Genomic DNA, 1,697 nt, shown 5'->3' on the forward strand with positions numbered 1-1,697 from the left:
GCTTCGCTGAAGTCAGACCGGGAGGAGGGCGGTGTAGTCTCAGGGGTGTTGCGGATACTTCCACCCAGGACAGTTCTCCCTCCTCAGGCCTCTCCCCTCCTTCCCTCAAGTGTCCTCGCCTCCTAGGCCTCTCGTATCTGATATTGTGGGGCAAGGTGAGAGCAGGCCCGAGGAGGGTGATCATGCCGAGGAGCCACAGTCTCTACCAAGATGATAGAAGTACTGACAACAACCGACTCCCAGAAACTGCTACACCAGCTGAATACCCTGTTGGAACAGGAGGCTTGATGTCAGCCAAAGGTCTGCTGGCTTGAGACTAATTGAGTCTGCACATGATAATGGCCTTAGAATGACTGCAAGACTGAGGGACTTTGAAGTGAAAGATCTTCTTAGTCTCAGTTCTTTGGCTTTGATACAGAGACCTTTTCTCTAGCTGTGAATTTACTGGACAGATTTCTGTCTAAAATGAAGGTACAGCCCAAGCACCTTGGGTGTGTTGGACAAAGCTGCTTTTATTTGGCTGTAAAATCAACAGAAGAGGAAAAAAATGTCCCATTGGCAACTGACTTGATCTGAATAAGTCAGTATAGGTTCACTGTTTCAGACTTGATGTGAATGGAAAAGATTGTATTGGAGAAGGTGTGTTGGAAAGTCAAAGCTACCACTGTCTTTCAATTTCTACAAAACTATTATTCACTCATTCAAGACAGCTTGACATTTGAAAGGAAAAGTAGCCTAAATTTTGAAAGACTAGAAGCTCAGCGTAAGGCATGTCACTGCAGGATCATATTTTCTAAAGTAAAACCTTCTGTGCTGGCCTATCATTCATTGTGTTGGAGATCCAAGCACAGAACTGTGTAAAGTTAGCAGGAGGAGTAGAATGTCTTCAGAAACATTCCAAGATAAATGGCAGAGATCTTACCTTCTGGCAAGAGCTTGTATCCAGGTGCTTAACTGAGTATTCGTCAAACAAGTGTTCCAAACTGAATGCTCAGAAGTTGAAGTGGATTATTTCTGGGAATACTGCATGGCAACTGAAGCATAGTTACTACAGAATAACTCATCTTCCAACAATTTCTGAAATGTTTTCTTAATTGGTAAATTTGGTTGTTATTCTCTGTATAGAGAAAATTATATAATTTTCTTCTACAATTGAAGTATTGAAATATTATCTTCAAAATAAACCAACTGGGCTTGGAATAGCAAAAGGGCAAAACTGGTATCACCAACATAGTCAGCTAACATTTGAAGGCATTTGCTGTATATATAAGGTACAATACCCTAACAGCCAGGCATGGTGGCTTACACCTGTAATCCTAGCACTTGGGAGGCTGAGGCAGGAGGATCGCCATAAGTTTGAGGCCAGCCTGGGCTACATAGTGAGTTCAAGTTCAGCCTAAATTACATAGCAAGACCCTGTCTCAAAAACAAATTTTTTTAAAACACCCTTAGGAGTTTCAAATCTCTTATGTTTTAAACATTTCATTAAATTAGCAGCTTAGAAAACAATGTCCTCTTTAATAATGTGAATTTTTAAGGTAATGCTGAAGTAATGCTTTTTTAATTGCACATTTTGCTAAATGTAGCCCTAAGCTCTAGCTCATTTAAAGTTATAATAGGACCAAAAGTTTGATCCATATATGAACTAATTTGAGACTGTTAGCTTATAAGCAGGATCATTATGAACTTGAGTGTTA

At 40.4% G+C, this 1,697-nt stretch overlaps 1 pseudogene; it reads left to right on the forward strand.

Annotated features, from left to right (window-relative positions):
* The first annotated feature begins 210 nt into the window (after window positions 1-210).
* Window positions 211-1,094, forward strand: LOC147822461 (cyclin-G1-like; annotated as a pseudogene).
* Window positions 1,095-1,697: the final 603 nt, after the last annotated feature.

This window comes from Heterocephalus glaber, unplaced genomic scaffold (genome assembly GCF_053883595.1).
Source record: "Heterocephalus glaber isolate CG9 unplaced genomic scaffold, H.glaber_assembly_v1.0 deba00001613, whole genome shotgun sequence".
Classification (NCBI taxonomy): Eukaryota; Metazoa; Chordata; class Mammalia; order Rodentia; family Bathyergidae; genus Heterocephalus; species Heterocephalus glaber.